Below are 22,677 nucleotides of genomic sequence, written 5' to 3' on the forward strand. Positions count from 1 at the left end.
AATGCTTGATATCTTTTATAATGGACTAATGGATGCTTCTAGGGACTACCTAGATAGTTGTGTTGCTTGTGTTTTCAGGGAACGAACTGTTGAAAAGGCCGAAGAACTATTGAATAATATACTGAGAAATGATGATGATTGGACACCTCCTGGACCACCTCCTAAACCAACTCCGAATAAGAGAGGTATTCTATTCCTCGGTCCAAAAGATATGCAAGAGGAAAAGAAATCTATGCAACAAAAGGGTATTAAGGTAGAAGATGTCAAGAATTTACCACCTATTGAAGAAATACATGGACTCGGTACCCCGACACAGGTAGTAAAGGTAAGTTCTCTTTATAGATTTGATGAAGGTGATATTCCCTACAATAAATCTGCTAGTCAATGTGTGGATTAATTTGATAACTACATTGTTAAGCAAGAACATTTTAATATGTATATTAGCAAACAATTAAAATGAAGTGTCTTCATGATTGATTGTTCGAGTGACTTGATGTTTAGAATTTGATATTAAAGGTTTGAGTAAACATGCATCCATTGTTCATACCAGTTAGAACAAGTTGCTAAGTCACAAAATGATCTGCTTAATGAGATGAGTAATAAAATGAATGATCATGCATGTTGTTAGGGTAATGACTAGAGGAGGTAGAATGACTCATGAGCCACTATATCCTGAAGGTCATCCTAAAAGAATTGAGCAATATTCTCAGAGGATTAATATTGATGCACCTAGTTCATCTAAGAAGAAAAACGAGAATAAAAATGATAGAACTTTGCATGCTTCTAGTGAACTTGTGGTAGAGAAACCTTCTAAGAATGGTAATGATGTTTCTATTTCTGATGTTGAGACACAATCTGGCAATGAACATCCACCTAGTGTTAATGATAATGATGATGTTCATGTGGATGTTCAACCTGATAATGATAAAGTACCTAATAATGATGTAGAAATATAACCTGCTGTTGATCTTGATAACCCACCTCCTAAGAATTAAAGATATGATAAAAGGGATTTCATTGCTAGAAAACATGGTAAGTAAAGAGAACCATGGGTTCAAAAACCTATGCCTTTTCCTAATAAGCCTCCTAAAAAAGGATGAAGAGGATTTTGAGCGCTTTGTTGAAATGCTTAGGCCCGTCTTTTTGCGCACTCATTTGACTGATATTTTGAAAATGCCTCTGAAAGTGCAGGTTTACTCCCGGGGGGGGGGGGGGTTGAATGGGATATTTCTAGAAATTCGTCAAACTCTGATGAATTTGACGAAGATCAAAGTGAAGAAATAGAAACAGAAGGAAGCTAAATCATCACAAAAATAGAAACTGCAAGTCTGGTTGAAGCGGTTGAGATGAACTCAAAGGACACACAGTCCTCACCATATTCCTCTTGAGCTAAGGACACCTAGACCTCGGTCAATCACTCGTGGTAAGCCTTCAAGGTAGACTTCCAAAACCTTCACACACTTATTCATCGATACACCACAATGACTCTTGGTTACTCAGAACATGACGTCTAACCATCTAGAAGAATGACAATCTTCAAAGGTAACAGCCGTCGGATCACACAGATCAATATCTTTAGTTATGCTCAATCTCTTTGGCTCTGTTTGGGTTTTTCCTCACTTAGGATTCTCTCAAAGTCATCAAAGGATGGGTTACTCTCAAATGACAAGTGTCAAGTTCTCTCTGAGTAGCAAATCAACAATTGGTTGTGGGGGGCGGCTATTTATAGCCAGGGGCAACCCGACATGAATTGTCATAAATGCCTTTCTCAAACATGACCGTTGTCAAGATAAGGAGTCACTCGACAGCTGGCCCACGCGCAACAACGATCAGAAAATTGGACTCTCAGTTTTGTCGGGGCACTCAATTTCCTCAGATAGGTAGACCGCATTGCCGAAATCCTAACTCCTCGACGTGACCAAATCCATCAACGACCAGATGAACTTCGTCACTGTCGCTAGCAAATTCGTCAGCTATTCCGGAGATTTCCAAAGGCTTCACTCGAAGCGGCTTGTGTATGTATAGGTTGGATCATCACTTTGGAAATGTGAACTATGATTCACCTAGACCACCTTTAAAAGTACGGTTTTTCCTATGCTCAAAATAGGAAGAAAGAAACTACGAAAACAAAAGTCTTCAAGCTTCAGTGTCTTCACATCAATTTCTTCAAAGGCCGTACCGATTTCATCACCAAGTTCTTCACTTGAAGAAATACATTTTTAGGGGTCGTCTTCCATGGGTTAAACCAAATCTTCAGGGACTTTAACTCTTATGTACACTCACAAACACATTAGTCCCTCAACCCATGTCTTCAATACTCCAAAACAACTAAGGGGCACTTCATGCACTTACAATCTCCCCCTTCTTGGTGATTGAAGTGAAATTGGTTCGGTTTTCAATGGGAGTAAATAATGGAAGTATAAGTACAAAGTATGAAGAAATTGGTTACAAGATATTGAGGAACTCCCACTGAAGATGTGCATACAAAGAATTTGCTTGGGATTGCAAATTCACATGGTAGGTTGGAATTGTGGATATCTCCCCCTATATCTTGGAATCCAATCATGCATGATCATAAGATATCGAGGAATTTGAATGCATGATGAAAATTGGTGTCTGACGAAATTGTGCATTCATGAGAAGATATATTAAGGATCAAAGGATGCATATAAATTCTAACAAAAGATTCAGACCACCAACCATTATTTAAGTTACAACTCATCAAAGAGTGAATCGAATAAAGTCCAAGAGTTGGAACTTAGCAAAAAAAATCCCTTATATTGACCCACTTGAAGACTAAATCAGACCCCTCCCCCCCCCTTTGTAAAAAAAACTCAGACCCCCGTTTTTTCATCAAATGACCAAAAGGAGATGAAACTAAGAACTAACACCCCTGAAGAATATCATCATGAAGAAGTTGGAGGAGCGCCAACATTGTTGTCGGGGTCATGTGAAGCAGAAGGGCCTGCTGCAGTGTCTTCAACATCTTCATTTTCGTCAGTTGAGCGCGATGGAGACACTGATCTTGGAACAAGAGGAGGAACTTGAACCTTCTTGAACTTCTTCTTGGGCGGATTTGCCCAATAAAAGTTCATCTGGAAGTCCATTGCAGCAAGTTCATCATCCATCTTCATGTGTGAAAGTATGTCCCATGTTCTGTCAAATATCTCGTGGGCGTAGTAGTGGTTCTTGCGAATGGCATTATGAATCACTGTCATGTTGGTATGAATTGTTGTGAGTTGACGCTTAACCCAATCATGATTTCTGTCAATCTTCTGGTGCAACCTGATGAGGAGTTCATGGTCAGTCATGACACGTGGTGCTTCTGGTTGAGGAGATATAGCCTTGACGCCTTTGCAATAGTGTCTTGGCTTGCTATTTAATCACTAGTTGAGTGGGAGGCAGGCTGCCGAAATTGTTCATCTAGTGGATGAATTCCTTCGTCATTGCATTGCCTTTGCCAGAAACTAAGGAGATTGTGCTTTGAAGAACTTCTACCTCTGGCAGAAAACTGAGATAATTCCGTCCATCAGCCATGTAGTTGATTGAAGACCTGGATCTGATGAATCTCATGATCCATGGAGCATACGGCTTCAAATCGAACGGTGACTTGGCCACTGTGACAAGAGTCCTCATGAAGAAATCATGTATATTGATGGGAGTACCACGTATGATATGAATGAGCATATGCTTCATGACTCCCACAACTTCTTTAGTTGCAGAGTTGTGTCCTTTCATGGGACTGAGGGTCTTGGCAAGAATTTTGTAGACAGTTGGTGGCACATATAGCAAATTCTTCACTCGGAAGGTGGTTCTCCGAGCTTCTCCTTCAGCTAATGGCTTCATCGGCACTTGCATCAAATGATTGGGCAGTTCAGGTTCTTCGTAGATCTTCTTTGCTTCTTCAAGGGGTGGATCTACTGGAAGATTACGAAGTAGTTCATCAACTGGTGCCTTGTAGTGAGTGTCTTCTTTCATCCAATCTAGAGCCCATATCGCATTGTCATCAACATTTCTTGAGAAGTGCACCGTGGTATAGAACTGAAGAATGAGTTCTTCATTCCAATCACAGACATCCGAACAGAAGCTGAGTAGGCCAACTGTGGCACCCCGTCTCAGAGCAACTAGTTTACCTTGCATTGCCAGCCCAGAGATCAAGTCTTCTGGCAACACACAACAACTTGGTAGAAAACAACCGCTTCATTGATGCTAGCAGAAACATAGGTTCGATATTACATCAAGTAGCGAGGCCAAGCGGCACACACGGTGCAGTTGAACAATATGTACATTATTTAATGAACATAAAGGGGCCTCGATCATGACAACTATGCGACAGTGGAACGACGACGAAGCGGAACTCCATAGCATAGTGATGTGGACATAAGTTATCATAGAGACGTCCATAAATATTATACGAAATATTTTTCAATCATTCGACATGGACCTACGACTAGAGCATGTACACACCGATTAAACCACCGGGTACTTTTGTTTCTCTGTACATCTAATTTATTTCGTAAGAATACGATGCTGCTTTCATGTTTGGATTTACTTGTACACAGGAACGGAGGGATCAGAGAGTCAACAAGAGATGCTCACTTACAGATGGGAGATGGAGATGCATGCACATTACATTCACAAGAAGGAAAACTAATTGCATGCATGTTTCCTGACAATTCATCCATCATGCATGCAACGTCCAAGTGCACAAGACCACAAGCTTTGGACTTTGCTCCAAGTTTCAAAATCAGCCATGCACGGGGTGTCTCAAGACCTGTTGGTGCCTCAGGAGTGCCACGTTGGGCCCGCAAAATCAATTAGGCCGGCTTGCTGTGTTCGGCCTCCGTACGGCCGTTCTCTGTGAACCGACGTGTGATACGTCTCCAACGTATCTACTTTTCCTAATGCTTTTCCTCTTGTTTTGGACTCTAATTTGCATGATTTGAATGAAACTAACCCCGGACTGACGCTGTTTTCAGCAGAACTACCATGGTGTTGTTTTTGTGCAGAAATAAAAGTTCTTGTAATGGAACGAAACTTTGCGAGGATTTTTTGCACAATAAATAAGAATTTCTGGATCCAAGATCCACCGGAGGGGACACCTGGGTGGGCACAACCCACCAGGGTGTGCCCCCCTCCTGGCGCACCCAGGTGGGTTGTCCCCACTTGGTGGCCCCGCAGACCCTAAAACCGATGCTATAAAATGCTATTTTTCCAGTAAAAATGAGCGATAAAGAATTATCGCAATCCACGAGACGGAGCCGCCGTCACCTCCTGTTCTTCATCGGTAGGCCAGATCTGGAGTCTGTTTGGGGCTCCGGGGAGGGGATCTTCGTTCTTCGTCATCACCAACCCTTCTCCATCGCCAATTCCATGATGCTCCCCACTGGGAGTGAGTAATTCCTTCATAGGCTCGCTGGTCGGTGAGGAGTTGGATGAGATTCATCATGTAATCAAGTTAGTTTTGTTAGGGCCTGATCCCTAGTATCCACTGTGTTCTAAGATTGATGTTGCTATGACTTTGCCATGCTTAATGCTTGTTACTTTGGGCCCGGGTGCCATGAATTCAGATCTGAACCGTTTATGTTATCATCATTGTATCCATGTTATAGTCAACTACTACGTGTTATGATCCGGCAACCCCGGAGTGACAATAGTCGGGACCACTCCCGGTGATGACCGTAGTTTGAGGAGTTCATGTATTCATCGTGTGTTAATGCTTTGTTCCGGTTCTCTATTAAAAGGAGGCCTTAATACCCCTTAGTTTCCAATTGGATCCTGCTGCCACGGGAGGGTAGGACAAAAGATGTCATGCAAGTTCTTTCCATAAGCACGTATGACTATTTACGGAATACATGCCTACATTATGTTGATGAACTGGAGCTAGTGCCGTATCGCCCTAGGTTATAACTGTCTGATGATGAATATCATCCAACAAGTCACCATCCAATGCCTACGAATTTATGTTATATTGTTTCTGCTAAGTTACTACTACTGTTGTTACTATTGCACTTGCTACAAAATTACTGCTATCACTGTTACTGTTACCATTGCTGCTGCTACTATTATCAAAACTATCATACTACTTTGCTACTGATCACGTTGCTGCACATAATTAATCTCCAGGTGTGGTTGAATTGACAACTCAGCTGCTAATACCTTCAAATATTCTTTGGCTCCCCTTGTGTCGAATTTATAAATTTGGGTTGAATACTCTACCCTTGAAAACTGTTGCGATCCCCTATACTTGTGGGTTATCAAGACCTTTTTTTGGTGCCGTTGCCGGGGAGCATAGCTATATTTGTTGAGTCACTTGGGATTATTATCAATTTATCACTATGAAGAATCTGAAGGATGCTAAGACTAAGATTTATCCCTCTAAGACGAGGGTAGGTAAGGAACTGCCATCCAGTTCTGCTTTAGATTCACCTTCTGTTATAAGTAAACTTGCAACACCACCACATGCTATTAATCCTGATATGTCACAAGTTATTGATGATGCTACTTCTACTATGAATGATGCTTATGATGATGCTAGTACCTTGCTTGATGACGATGATGTGCCACTTGGTGAATTTCTTGATGAACACATTGCTAGAGTAATACAACATGATGTTGTTGAATCTGATGATGAGATTGAAAATGAAACTCCTGAAACACCTGCTAGAACTAGCCTTCCTAGATATGAATTGCTTAAGGTACCGGAAGATTATGTTATGAATGAGGAGACAACTAGAGATATTCTTGCTTGTAAGGATAGAGATGATCTAGAGAAATTGTTATGCAAGTATAAAGAAAAATCTCTGAATGCTAGAATGAAATATTATCCTAAGTTTGCTACTTCACCGATCTTTATTGATGATAAGGATTATGAATTCTCTATCGGCCTAGAGTTACTTACTTTGGTTGAATCTGATCCTTTCCATGGTTATGAAACTGAAACTGTTGTGGCACTAAGTTGAATGACATAGCCACCCTTTTTACTCATGATGAGAAGACTCGCTATTACTTTATTCTCAAATTATTTCCGTTCTCATTAAAGGGTGATGCTAAAGCTTGGTACAATACTCTTGCTCCTGGTTGTGTGCGTAGTCCCCAGGATATGATTTATTACTTCTCTGAAAAATATGTCCCTGCTCATAAGAAACAAGCTGCCTTGCAGGAAATATTTAACTTTGTGCAAATTAAAGAAGAGAGTCTCCCACAAGTTTGGGGGAGGCTTTGCCAGTTACTTAATGATTTGCCTGATCATCTTCTTAAGAAAAATGAAATACTTGATATCTACTATAATGGACTAACCGATGCTTCTAGGGATTTCCTAGATAGTTGTGCTGGTTGTGTTTTCAGGGAACGAACTGTTGGACAAGCTGAAGAATTATTGAATAACATATTGGAAAATTATGATGATTGGAATCTTCCTGAACCACCGGTTAAACCCACTCCGAAGAAGAGGGGTATATTATATCTCAGTCCCGAAGATATGCAAGAGGCAAAGAAATCTATGAAGGAAAAAGGTATTAAAGCTGAGGAAGTAAAACTTTTACCTCCTATTAAAGAAATACATGGGCTTAATACACCACCACTGCCTAGGGTGGTAGTGGTAAATTCTTTAATGAAGTTCAATGATAATGACAATCCTCACAATATGCATCCTAGCCAATGCCTTTATGAGTTTGAAAACTACATTAGGAAACAAGATCACTTCAATGCAAATGTTATGAAACAATTGAAATACAATTCTGATATGATTGCTCGCTTGAGTGACTTGTTATTTAGAATCTCAAATGATGTTAGAGGTGTTGGAAAGCATGCTTCTATGGTTCAAACTCAACTAGAACAAGTTGCTAAATCTCGAAGAGAGTTTCTTAATGAAATGAATAATAATAAACATGACTTTGCTATTAGAGTAGCAACTAGAGGAGGTAAAAAGACTCAGGAACCACTTTATCCTGAGGGACGCCCAAAAAGAATTGAACAAGATTCACAAAGAGTTAACACCGATGCACCTAGTCCTTCTAGAAAGAAAAAGAAAAAGAAAAATGATAGGACTTTGCATGCTTCTAGTGAACCTGAAATAGAGAAACCTCTTGATAATGATAATGAAACTTCTATCTCTGATGCTGAAACTCAGTCTGGTAATGAACACTCACCTTCTGATAATGAAAAAGATAATGATGAGGTTCATGAAGATGCTCAATCAAATAATAAAGAACCAGACAATGGTGTTGAGATGGAACCACCTGTTGATCTTGATAACCCACAACCTAAGAATAAAAGATATGATAAAAGAGACTTTGTGGCTAGAAAACACGGTAAAGAAAGAGAACCATGGGTTCAAAAACCTATGCCCTTTCCACCTAAGTCTACTAAAAAGAAAGATGATGAAGAATTTGAACGCTTTGCTGAAATGCTGAGGCCAGTCTTTTTGCGTACTCGCTTGACTGATATCTTGAAAATGCCTCCTTATGCAATGTATATGAAAAACATCATCACCAATAAGAGAAAAATAGCGGAAGCTGAAATCTTCACTATGCTTGCTAATTATACTTTTAAGGATGGAGTACCTAAAAAACTTGGAGATCCGGGAATACCAACTATACCTTGCTCTATCAAAAAGAATTATGTGAAAACTGCTTTATGTGATTTAGGAGCTGGTGTTAGTGTTATGCCTTTCTGTTTATATAAAAGACTTGATTTGAATAAACTCACACCTACTGAAATATCCTTGCAAATAGCTGACAAATCAACTGCCGTACCTATCGGTATCTGTGAGGATGTGCCCGTTGTTGTTGCTAATGTTACTATTTTGACTTACTTTGTTATACTTGAGATGCCCGAGGACGACAACATGTCGATTATCCTTGGTAGACCCTAATACTGCAGGGGCTGTTATTGATTGTAATAAAAGCAAGGTCACTTTTCACATCAATGGTAATGAGCATACGGTGAACTTTCCAAAGAAACAATTCCAAGTGAATGGTATTAATGTTATTGAAAAATCTCCGACAATCACTATTGGAAGTTTTCAAATATCTCTACCTACTGTCAAAAAGAAATATGAAATGCTTATTGCTGGGGATATTCACATCCCCAATGAGGTAACTTAGTGATTTACGATAGTTCTTCGGTTTCATGCTAATCGAAAGTGGTTGTTAATAAGACTTGATCAACCTTATTAATGGATCATTTTTGAGCGGTATGAAGTTGATGAATTTAGTAAGCACTACCTTCTGTCCCTACCTTTTGTTTTCAGTTTTTATTAGTTAAATAAAATAAAATGCCATGTTTTGTCTATTTTCTGAATTTCTCGTACAATATAAAAAAGACCCAAAAATAAAAGTTCTCAGAATGCTCTGAAAATTTAATACGATTTTTTTTCTGAATATTTAAGAATTTTTGGTGCAAATAATATTAGAGCAAGGTGCACCAGGTGGGCACAACCCACTTGAGCGCGCCAGGACCCCCAGGCGCGCCCTCGTGGGTTGTGGTCCCCATGTGGGCCCCCTCACTTATCTCTTCACACCATATCTTCACCTACCTCCAGAAAAAAAATCACCTTTGCTCTCTCTCTCTCTCCCGTGTTCTTGCTCTCAAACCCGTGGATTTCGATCTCTTTGCTCGAAGCTCCATTTCCGAAACTATTTCGGGGGATTGTTGCTTGGTATGTGACTCCACCGTTTGTCCAATTAGTTTTTGTTTTAGTGGTTTATATTTTGAATAAGCTACTCTTGATGCTGTTGTAGATGAGCTTGCATGTTGAATTCTTAGAGTTCTAAGTAGTTTGAATGCTTTCTGTGGCCTCTATGTATCCCTATGAGTAGTTGCTATCAATCTTATAAAGTTCAGTTGATAAATTTTTGCCACTCAATTTTTTTTAGAAAATTGTACGTGAACATGATGAACCTATTTGGAAGGAGTTCTTCGAGGAGGCGGCGGCATCTTCTAGTGACAGCTCCGCTCGCCGATCTTATGTTGAACCAAGTGAAAGTTCCACACGAGATGCCGCCACCAAAACATGCTTATGGCCTTGCGATGACTATATGATGTGTGTGGGCATTAAGGAGGAATTTGAGCAATATGTTCACAGTGCCGGTCTCGGTCCCTACATTTCATATAAGTGCGAACAACACCACATTCTCACTGAATCATTTATCAAAGGATTTAAATTCCATCCCCGCGCGTCTAGGGTGTCATTTAAGCTTTATGAAAATCCATTTACCATCTCACTAGAGAATTTTGCTTACCACTGCAAACTCCCGTTCCGGGGTTCGCTTGACGAGCCGCCAAGAGCTCAGTACCAATCATTCTTGACTAGTCTTTGCTACGGTGAGACGAGGGGAGTGACACTAGGTAGAATAAAGAGCATTCATTTTCCTGCAATTCAGTACTTTGCATTGTTTAACGGGAAATGTATAGTAGGCAAGCAAGACTGTAGTATGCTTTGTTCTCCAGACTTGAGCCTCATACGCACCGCTCTCATCGGTGAAAGGAGTTATAACCTTGGAGCGATTGTTGCACGCAGACTTCAACATAACACTAAAATTGGCTATTTCTATGGTGGAATATATGCCACGCATTTAGCACGAGGACCGGGTGTTTCACCTTTGCCCTCTGATCCTATCCTACCCACGCAGTATTTAGACTTTGATGCTTTGAAAAGTCATAAGACCCTCAAAGGAAAAATTCATAATTTCACTTACAATCAGTTGTTTAACCAAGAATCTGTTGTGCACACATATTTGCCTACGCCTACTCTTTTTGACTATCACATCAAGGGAACATATTTTGTTCTTGAGAGCGAAGCCTGAGCTCACAATGCGACAATGGAGGCAGCACGGCAGGCCGTGGCATCCGCACTGAGAGCCTCCGTGAGCTACCACGCCAACTACTATCCAGATTACTGACTATATACCAAGTTAGGCCAAAAGCCTAAGCTTGGGGGAGTACGTGTTTCTCACCGACATTACAGTCATGTTCACACATTTCATTCCAGTTTTTGGTGTCCACACTTTTTCATTGTACCATCCATGCTTAAATTTGTTTTTCTTGCGTTATTCTTGTGTGTTTGAAAAACTTTAGAACAAAATAGTTGTAATTAGTTTACTTTCTATGCATGCTTAGTTGTAATACTAAAAACAAAACCGAAAAAGATTTCCTTGTTCTTCTTTTGCTTGTTGGGAGCTTTCCCGTGTAAATGATTTTTCTCGTTTTTGCTTTTCCCTTTTATTTGCTTGTTCAAGAAAACCAAAAACTCCAAAAATATTTTAGTGTGTTTCTCTGAATTTCTTTTCTTTTTATTCGAGTTGTACCGAGGAGAAGACCACGATGAAAATGTTGATTGGATCTCATATGAATAACTGTTGATCTAATAAAGAGCCCATTTTACCTTGTCTTCTCCTGTTGAATAAAACGTTTGCAGATTCCAGCTTAGTCCACAGCACTCTTGCACTATTATTATTTTCATATCGTTCGGTCGTGCAAGTGAAAGGCAATAATGACGATATTCGATGAGCTGGCCGTGGCAGAGAGAAACGGGTATGAACTCGACTTGTTCTTTTTGTGTAAATATGTTTAACCTAGAATCCATGATTCAACCCATTATGATTAAACATGTTTGCAATGACAATTAGAGATTATAGTTTCTCATGCCATGCATAAGTAGCTGGGAGTGGATAATGATTTATCTTGGATATCAACATTGCGTTAAAATGATTGTGATGTAGTATGATGATATGGTATCCTCCTTTAAATGTTCGAGTGGCTTGACTTGGCACATGTTCATGCATGTAGTTGAATCAAAACCAACATAGCCTCTATAATATTTATGTTCATGGTGTTCATATCCTACTCATGCTAGTGTCCAATGTTACTTATGCATAATGCATGCTCATGACCGTTGTTGCTCTCTAGCTGGCCGCTTCTCAATCTAATTGCTAGCCTTTGCCTGTACTAAGTGGGAATTCTGCTTGTACATCAAAACCCTTAAACCCAAAGTTATTCCAGATGAGTCCACCATACCTACCTATATGCGGTATTACCCTGCCGTCCTAAGTAAATTTGCATGTGCCACCTCTAAAAACTTCTAATAAATATCCTTTTTGTGTGCCTGGATCATTCATGGAACGACAGGAGGTGGTCGGTATCTTCCATGCTAAGAGGGTTATTCTCAAGTCGCGTGTTTATTCACTCGCCATCACACGAGAAAAGGGCGGTAATAGGGATGCCCAGTCCCAAACTGCAAACAGAAAAAGCTTACAAATAATCAAACAAAAACTCCCAATGGAGTTAAAACCTTTACTTTTATCGCTTGGGAACCGCCACTAGCGTGCTTAGCATGGACGATATTGATAAATGATAGTCGTGAAGTAAATGAGAAGGGTGCATGTCTCAAAATATCATTTACCTCTGTTTAAAAACTTGAGCTCTAGCACCTCTGCAAATCACTGCTTGCCTCTACGAAGGGACTATCTATTTACTTTTATGTTGTGTCATCACCTTCTAAAACAAGCGCCGGAACCTGAGAGCACAACTATCATGACTTATGCATTGTGCGTAGCTAATGTTGGGTGCATCATGACTGGATCTTTTCTACCATGAATTACAATGTTTAGTCGCTGCTTGAACTTTGGAGGTGCTCTACATTTATGTTTTGCGGACTCAGAAAGGGCTAGCGAGATACCACTATTGTCATATTATATCATAGTTGTTTTGATAACGTGTTGCCGCTTGAGATATCTTATTATTGCTCGCTAGCTGATTATGTCATTGATATGAGTTAATATAATCTTTAAGAGTTATTGTCGGCATGGTTAGTTATAATGTTGGCTGAAAACCTGGGCGCTGTTTAAGCTTATTTATGCAAACAAGAGCAAAAGAGTTCATAAAAGTTTTTCTTTTTCACTTTCAGTTTATCAACTGAATTGCTTGAGGACAAGCAAAGGTTTAAGCTTGGGGGAGTTGATACGTCTCCAACGTATCTACTTTCCTAACGCTTTTCCTCTTGTTTCGGACTCTAATTTGCATGATTTGAATGAAACTAACCCCGGACTGACGCTGTTTTCAGCAGAACTACCATGGTTTTGTTTTTGTGTAGAAATAAAAGTTCTCGGAATGGAACGAAACTTTGTGAGGATTTTTTGCACAATAAATAAGAATTTCTGGATCCAAGATCCACCGGAGGGGACACCTGGGTGGGCACAACCCACCAGGGTGTGCCCCCCTCCTGGCGCACCCAGGTGGGTTGTCCCCACTTGGTGGCCCCGCAGACCCTAAAACCGATGCTATAAAATGCTATTTTTCCAGTAAAAATGAGCGATAAAGAATTATCGCAATCCACGAGACGGAGCCGCCGTCACCTCCTGTTCTTCATCGGTAGGCCAGATCTGGAGTCTGTTTGGGGCTCCGGGGAGGGGATCTTCGTTCTTCGTCATCACCAACCCTTCTCCATCGCCAATTCCATGATGCTCCCCACTGGGAGTGAGTAATTCCTTCGTAGGCTCACTGGTAGGTGAGGAGTTGGATGAGATTCATCATGTAATCGAGTTAGTTTTGTTAAGGCCTGGTCCCTAGTATCCACTATGTTCTAAGATTGATGTTGCTATGACTTTGACATGCTTAATGCTTGTCAGATTGAGCCCGGGTGCCATGAATTCAGATCTGAACCGTTTATGTTATCATCATTATATCCATGTTCTAGATCCGATCTTGCAAGTTATAGTCACCTACTACGTGTTATGATCCGGCAACCCCGGAGTGACAATAGTCGGGACCACTCCCAGTGATGACCGTAGCTTGAGGAGTTCATGTATTCACCGTGTGTTAATGCTTTGTTCCGGTTCTCTTTTAAAAGGAGGCCTTAATATCCCTTAGTTTCCAATTGGACCCTGCTACCAGAGGAGGGTAGGACAAAAGATGTCATGCAAGTTCTTTCCATAAGCATGTATGACTATTTATGGAATACATGCCTACATTATATTGATGAACTGGAGCTAGTACTGTATCGCCCTAGGTTATAACTGTCTGATGATGGATATCATCCAACAAGTCACTGATCCAATGCCTACGAATTTATCTTATATTGTTTCTGCTAAGTTACTGTTGGGGAACGTAGCAATAATTAATAAAAATCCTACGTGTCACCAAGATCAATCTAGGAGATGCTAGCAATGAGAGAGGGAGTGCATCTTCATACCCTTGAAGATCGCTTAGCGGAAGCGTTACAAGAACGCGGTTGATGGAGTCGTACTCGCGGCGATTCAAATCGCGGAAGATCCGATCTAGCGCCGAACGGACGGCGCCTCCGCGTTCAACACACGTACAGCCCGGGGACGTATCCTCCTTCTTGATTCAGCAAGGGGAGAGCAGAAGTTGAGGGAGAACTCTAGCAGCACGACGGCGTGGTGGCGATGGAGCTCGTGGTTCTCCGGCAGAGCTTCTCTAAGCACTACAGAGGAGGAGGATGAGTTGCAGGAGGAGAGGGTTGCGCCTGGGGAAGGGTGCGGCTGCCCTCTCTCTCCCTCACTATATATAGGGGGAAGGGGGTGGAGGAGGCGCCCTAGGGTTCCCTAGGGGAGGGGCGGCGGCCATAGGGAAAACCCTAGATGGGTTTGGGCGCCCCCACCCCTGGGAAACTTGCCCCCCAAGCCGGGAGGGGTGGCTGCCCTAGGGGAGGTACCCCACCTCTCCACGTTATGTGAGATGGGGTGGGAGGGGCGCACAACCCCTTAGTGGGCTTATGTGCCCCCTCCCCTTGGCCCATAAGGCCCCCCAACGCTTGTCGGGGCCTCCGAAACCCCTTTCGGACACGCTGGTCGTCACCCGGTACCCCCGGAACAATTCCGGACTCCAATACCCTTCGTCCAATATATCGATCTTCACCTCCGGACCATTCTAGAGTTCCTCATCACGTCCGGGATCTCATCCGGGACTCCGAACAACCTTTGGTAACCACATACTATTTCCCATAACATCTCTAGCGTCACCGAACCTTAAGTGTGTAGACCCTACGGGTTCGGGAACCATGCAGACATGACCGAGACGTTCTCCGGCCAATAACCAACAGCGGGATCTGGATACCCATGTTGGCTCCCACCTGTTCCATGATGATCTCATCGGATGAACCACGATGTCGGGGATTCAATCAATCCCGTATACAATTCCCTTTGTCCATCGATATGTTACTTGCCCGAGATTCGATCGTCGGTATCCCCATACCTCGTTCAATCTCGTTATGGCAAGTCTTTTTACTCGTTCCGTAACGCGTGATCCCGTGGCTAACTCCTTAGTCACATTGAGCTCATTATGATGATGCATTACCGAGTGGGCCCAGAGATACCTCTCCGTCATACGAAGTGATAAATCCCAGTCTCGATTTGTGCCAACCCAACAGACACTTTCGGAGATACCTTTAGTGCACCTTTATAGTCATCCAGTTACGTTGTGACGTTTGATGCACCCAAATCACTCCTAGGGTATCCGGGAGTCGCACAATCTCATGGTCTAAGGAAACGATACTTGACATTAGAAAAGCTCTAGCAAAACGAACTACACGATCTTGTGCTATGCTTAGGATTGGGTCTTGTCCATCACATCATTCTCCTAATGATGTGATCCCGTTATCAATGACATCCAATGTCCATGGTCAGGAAACCATAATCATCTATTGATCAACGAGCTAGTCAACTAGAGGCTTACTAGGGACATGTTGTGGTCTATGTATTCACACATGTATTACGGTTTCCAGTTAATACAATTATAGCATGAACAATAGACAATTATCATGAACAAGGAAATACAATAATAACCATTTTATTATTGCCTCTAGCGCATATTTCGAACAGTCTCCCACTTGCACTAGAGTTAATAATCTAGTTCACATCACTATGTGATTGTAATGAATCCAACACCCATGGGGTTTGTTCATATCTCGCTTGTGAGAGAGGTTATTAGTCAACAGGTATGAACCTTTCAAATCCGTGCGTGCTTTACAAATCTCTATGTCATCTTGTAGATGCAGCTACCACGCGCTACTTGGAGCTATTCCAAATAACTGCTCTATTATACGAATCTGGTTTACTACTCAGAGTCATCCGGATTAGTGTCAAAGTTTGCATCGACGTAACCCTTTACGACAAACTCTTTTACCACCTCCATAATCGAGAAAATTCCTTAGTCCACTAGTTACTAAGGATAAGTTCAACCGCTGTCATGTGATCCATTCCTGGATCACTCTTGTACCCCTTGACCGACTCATGGCAAGGCACACTTCAGGTGCGGTACACATCATAGCATACTGTAGAGCCTACGTCTAAAGCATAGGGGACGACCTTCGTCCTTTCTCTCTCTTCTGTCGTGGTCAGGTCTTGAGTCTTACTCAATACTCACACCTTGTAACACAGCCAGAACTCCTTCTTTGCTGATCTATTTTGAACTCCTTCAAAATCTTGTCACGGTATGTATTCATTTGGAAGTACTATTAAGCGTGTTTGATCTATCCTTATAGATCTTGATGCTCAATGTTCAAGTAGCTTAATCCAGGTTTTCCATTGATAAACACCTTTCAAATAACCCTATATGCTTTCCAGAAATTCTACATCATTTCTGATCAACAATATGTTAACAACATATACTCATCAAAAATTCTATAGTGCTCCCACTCACTTCTTTGGAAATACAAGTTTCTCATAAACTTTGTATAAACCCAAAATCTTTGATCATCTCATCAAAGCGTACATTCCAACTCCGAGATGCTTACTTCGGTCCTTAGAAGGATCGCTGGAGCTTTGCGTACTTGTTAGCATCTTTCAGGATTGACAAAACCTTCTGGTTGTATCACATACAACCTTTCCTCAAGAAAATCGGAAACAATGTTTTGACATCCTATCTGCAAGATTTCATAAATAATGCAGTAACTGCTAATAAGATTCCAATAGACTCTTAGCATTGCTACGAGTGAGAAAGTCTCATCGTAGTCAACTCCTTGAACTTGCCGAAAACAACCTAACGACAAGTCGAGCTTTCTTAATGGTTACACTTACCATCATTGTCCGTCTTCCTTTTAAAATCCATCTGCACCCAACAGCCTTACGACCATCAAGTAGTTCTTCCAAAGTCTATACTTTGTTTTTATACATGGATCCTCTCTCGGATTTTATGGCCTCGAGCCATTCGTCAGAATCCGGGCCCACCATCGCTTCTCCATAGCTCGTAGGTTCATTGTTGTCTAGCAACATGACTTTCAAGACAGGATTACGTACCACTCTGAAGTAGTACGCATCTTTGTCGACCTACGAGGTTTGGTAGTGACTTGATCTGAAGTTTCATGATCACTATCATAAGCTTCCACTTCAATTGGTGTAGGTGCCACAGGAACAACTTCCTGTGCCCTGCTACACACTAGTTGAAGTGACGGTTCAATAACCTCATCAAGTCTCCACCATCCTCCCACTCAATTCTTTCGAGAGAAACTTTTCCTCGAGAAAGGACCCGTTTCTAGAAACAATCACTTTTGCTTCCGGATCTGAAATAGGAGGTATACCCAACTATTTTGGGTATTCTATGAAGATGCATTTATCCGCTTTGGGTTCGAGCTTATCAGCCTGAAACTTTTTCACATAAGCGTCGCAGCCCCAAACTTTTAAGAAACGACAGCTTAGGTTTCTCTAAACCATAGTTCATACGGTGTCGTCTCAACGGAATTGCGTGGTGCCCTATTTAAAGTGAATGTGGTTGTCTCTAATGCCTAACCCATAAATGATAGTGGTAATTCGATAAGAGATATCATGGTATGCACCATATCCAATAGGGTGCAGTTATGATGTACAGACACACCATCACACTACGGTGTTCCAGGCGGTATTAGTTGTGAAACAATTTCCACAATGTCTTAATTGTGTGCCAAACTCGTAACTCAGATATTCATCTCTGTGATCATATCATAGACATTTTATCCTCTTGTCACGACGATCTTCAACTTCTCTGAAATTACTTAAACCTTTCAATAATTCAGACTTGTGTTTCATCAAGTAAATATACTTAGCATCTACTCAAATCATATGTGAAGTAAGAACATAACGATATCCACTGCGTGCCTTAGCACTCATTGGACTGCACACATCAAAATGTATTTCTTCCAACAAGTTGCTTTCTTGTTCCATCTTACTGAAAACGAGGCCTTTCAGTCATCTTGCCCATGTGGTATGATTTGCATGTCTCAAGTGATTCAAAATCAAGTGAGTCCAAACGATCCATCTATATGGAGTTTCTTCATGCATATATACCAATAGACATGGTTCACATGTCTCAATCTTTTCAAAAATGAGTGAGTCCAAAGATCCATCAACATGGAGCTTCTTCATGCGTTTTATACCAATATGACTCAAATGGCAGTGCCACAAGTATGTGGTACTATCATTACTATCTTATATGTTTTGGCATGAACATGTGTATCACTACGATCGAGATTTAATAAACCATTCATTTTAGGTGCAAGACCATTGAAGGTATTATTCAAATAAACAGAGTAACCATTATTCTCCTTAAATGAATAACCGTATTGCGATAAACATAATCCAATCATGTCTATGCTCAACGCAAACACCAAATAACAATTATTTAGGTTTAACACCAATCCCGATGGTAGAGGGAGCGTGCGATGTTTGATCACATCAACCTTGGAAACACTTCCAACACATATCGTCATCTCACCTTTAGCTAGTCTCCGTAGCCTTATTATTTCGAGTTACTAACACTTAGCAACCGAACCGGTATTTATTACCCTGGTGCTACTAGGAGTACTAGTAAAGTACACAATAATATAACATATATTCAAAATACTTCTGTCGACCTTGCCAGCCTTCTCATATACCAAGTATCTAGGGTAGTTCTGCTTCAGTGACCGTTCCCCTCATTACAGAAGCACTTAGTCTCGGGTTTGCGTTCAATCTTGGGTTTCTTCACTAAAGCAGCAACTGATTTGCCGTTTCATGAAGTATCCTTTCTTTCCCTTGCCCTTCTTGAAACTAGTGGTTTTACTAACCATCAACAATTGATGCTCCTACTTGATTTCTACTTTTGCGGTGTCAAACATCGCGAATTGCTCAAGGATCATCATGTCTATCCCTGATATGTTATAGTTCATCGCGAAGCTCTAATAGCTTGGTGGCAGTGACTATGGAGAACCATCACTATCTCATCTGGAAGATTAACTCCCACTCGATTCAAGCGATTGTAGTACTCAGACAATCTGAGCACATGCTCAACGATTGAGATTTTCTCCCTTAGTTTGCAGGCTTAAGAAACTTGTCAGAGGTCTCATACCTCTTGACGTGGGCACTAGTCTGAAATACCAATTTCAGTCTTTGGAACATCTCATATGTTCTGCGATGTTTCAAAAACGTCTTTGGTGCCACAATTCTAAACCGTTAGCATTACACACTGAACTATCACGTAGTCATCAAAATGTGTATGTCAGATGTTTCGCAACATCCACAGACGACGCTCGAGGTTCAGCACACCTAGCAGTGCATTAAGGACATAAGCCTTCTGCGTAGCAACGAGGATAATCCTTAGTTTACGGACCCAATCTGCATAATTTATACTATCAACTTTCAACTAAATTTTCTCTAGGAACATATCTTAAACAGTAGAACTAAAGCGTAAGCTACGACATAATTTGCAAAGACCTTTAGACTAGGTTCATGATAATTAAGTTCATCTAATCAAATTATTCAATGAACTCCCACTCAGATAGACATCCCTCTAGTCATCTAAGTGATACATGATCCGAATCGATTAGGCCGTGTCCGACCATCACGTGAGACGGACTAGTCATCAACGGTGAACATCTCCATGTTGATCATACCTACTATACGACTCATGTTCGACCTTTCGGCCTCTTGTGTTCCGAGGCCATGTCTATACATGCTAGGCTCGTCAAGTCAACCTAAGTGTTTCGCATGTGTAAATCTGGCTTACACCCGTTGTATGTGAACGTTAGAATCTATCACACCCGATCATCACGTGGTGCTTCCAAACAACGAACCTTCGCAACGGTGCACAGTTAGGGGGAACATATTTCTTGAAATTTTAGTGAGGCATCGTCTTATTTATGCTACCGTCATTCTAAGCAAATAAGATGTAAACCTGACAAACATCACATGCAAATCATAAAGTGACATGATGTGGCCAATATCATCTTGCGCCTTTGATCTCCATCTTCGAGGCGCGGCATGGTCACCTTCGTCACCGGCATGACACCATGATCTCCATCATCATGATCTCCATCATCGTGTCTTCATGAAGTTGTCTCGCCAACTATTACTTCTACTACTATAGCTAACGGTTAGCAATAAAGTAAAGTAATTACATGGCGTTTTCAATGACATGCAGGTCATACAATAAATTAAGACAACTCCTATGGCTCCTGCCGGTTGTCATACTCATCGACATGCAAGTCGTGATTCCTATTACAAGAACATGATCAATCTCATACATCACATATATAATTCATCACATCCTTTTGGCCATATCACATCACATAGCATACCCTGCAAAAACAAGTTAGACGTCCTCTAATTGTTGTTGCATGTTTTACGTGGCTGCTATGGGTTTCTAGCAAGAACGTTTCTTACCTACGCAAAACCACAACGGTGATATGCCAATTTCTATTTACCCTTCATAAGGACCCTTTTCATCGAATCCGATCCGACTAAAGTGGGAGAGACAGACACCCGCTAGCCACCTTATGCATCAAGTGCATGTCAGTCGGTGGAACCTGTCTCACGTAAGCGTACGTGTAAGGTCGGTCCGGGCCGCTTCATCCCATAATGCTGTCGAATCAAGATAAGACTGGTAACGGCAAGCAAATTGACAAAATCATCGCCCACAACTACTTTGTGTTTTACTCGTGCATAGAATCTACGCATAGACCTAGCTCATGATGCCACTGTTGGGGAACGTAGCAATAATTCAAAAAAATTCTACGTGTCACCAAGATCAATCTAGGAGATGCTAGCAGCGAGAGAGAGGGAGTGCATCTTCATACCCTTGAAGACCGCTAAGCAGAAGCGTTACAAGAACGCGGTTGATGGAGTCGTACTCACGGCGATTCAAATCGCGGAAGATCCGATCTAGCGCCGAACGGACGGCGCCTTCGCGTTCAACACACGTACAGCCCGGGGACGTCTCCTCCTTCTTCATCCAACAAGGGGAGAGGAGAAGTTGAGGGAGAACTCCAGCAACACGACGGCGTGGTGGCGATGGAGCTCGTGGTTCTCCGGCAGAGCTTCGCTAAGCACTACGGAGGAGGAGGAGGAGTTGCAGGAGGAGAGGGTTGCGCCTGGGGAAGGGTGCGGCTGCCCTCTCTCTCCCTCAATATATATAGGGGGAAGGGGGTGGAGGAGGGTTCCCTAGGGGAGGGGCGGCGGCCACAGGGAAAACCCTAGATGGGTTTGGGCGCCCCACACCTAGGAAACTTGCCCCCAAGCCGGGAGGCGTGGCTGCCCTAGGGGAGGCGTCCCCACCTCTCCACGTTATGTGAGATGGGGTGGGAGGGGCGCACAGCCCCTTAGTGGGCTGATGTGCCCACTCCCCTTGGCCCATAAGGCCCCCCAACGCTTGTCGGGGCCTCCGAAACCCCTTTCGGACACGCTGGTCGTCACCCGGTACCCCGGAACAATTCTGGACTCCAATACCCTTCATCCAATATATCGATCTTAACCTCCGGACCATTCCGGATTTCCTCGTCATGTCCGGGATCTCATCCGGGACTCCGAACTATCTTCGGTAACCACATACTATTTCCCATAACAACTCTAGCGTCACCGAACCTTAAGTGTGTAGACCCTACGGGTTCGGGAACCATGCAGACATGACCGAGACGTTCTCCGGCCAATAACCAACAGCGGGCTATGGATACCCATGTTGGCTCCCACATGTTCCACGATGATCTCATCGGATGAACCACGATGTCGGGGATTCAATCAATCCCGTATACAATTCCCTTTGTCCATCGATATGTTACTTGCCCGAGATTCGATCGTCGGTATCCCCATACCTCGTTCAATCTCGTTATGGCAAGTCTCTTTACTCGTTCCATAACGCATGATCTCGTGGCTAACTCCTTAGTCACATTGAGCTCATTATGATGATGCATTACCGAGTGGGCCCAGAGATACCTCTCCGTCATACGAAGTGACAAATCCCAGTCTCGATTCGTGCCAACCCAACAGACACTTTCGGAGATACCTGTAGTGCACCTTTATAGTCACCCAGTTACGTTGTGATGTTTGATGCACCCAAAGCACTCCTACGGTATCCGGGAGTTTCACAATCTCATGGTCTAGGTAAACGATACTTGACATTAGAAAAGCTCTAGCAAAACGAACTACACGGTCTTGTGCTATGCTTAGGATTGGGTCTTGTCCATCACATCATTCTCCTAATGATGTGATCCCGTTATCAATGACATCCAATGTCCATGGTCAGGAAACCATAACCATCTATTGATCAACGAGCTAGTCAACTAGAGGCTTACTAGGGACATGTTGTGGTCTATGTATTCACACATGTATTACGGTTTCCATTTAATATAATTATAGCATGAACAATAGACAATTATCATGAACAAGGAAATACAATAATAACCATTTTATTATTGCTGCTAGGGTATAATTCCAA

This window comes from Aegilops tauschii, chromosome 2 (genome assembly GCF_002575655.3).
Source record: "Aegilops tauschii subsp. strangulata cultivar AL8/78 chromosome 2, Aet v6.0, whole genome shotgun sequence".
NCBI lineage: Eukaryota > Viridiplantae > Streptophyta > Magnoliopsida > Poales > Poaceae > Aegilops > Aegilops tauschii.